Genomic DNA, 204 nt, shown 5'->3' with positions numbered 1-204 from the left:
TAGAAAGTGGTCTAGGGCTCTAGATGATCTTGGTAAAAAAGTTTGTGCCATCTATCCTTTTATTTGTGAACTTTGCCATAGAGTGGGTCATTTTAATTTTCAGTGCTCCTCCAATGATAATTCGAACCCCATGAGTGCTTGCAAATTTGTATTGTGATGATGAAATTACTCCTAATCGGCATGATGAACTTACTTTATTTTTGT

The sequence above is a fragment of the Lolium rigidum genome, chromosome 4 (assembly GCF_022539505.1).
Source record: "Lolium rigidum isolate FL_2022 chromosome 4, APGP_CSIRO_Lrig_0.1, whole genome shotgun sequence".
Taxonomy (NCBI): domain Eukaryota; kingdom Viridiplantae; phylum Streptophyta; class Magnoliopsida; order Poales; family Poaceae; genus Lolium; species Lolium rigidum.
This window is presented reverse-complemented; position numbering follows the sequence as displayed.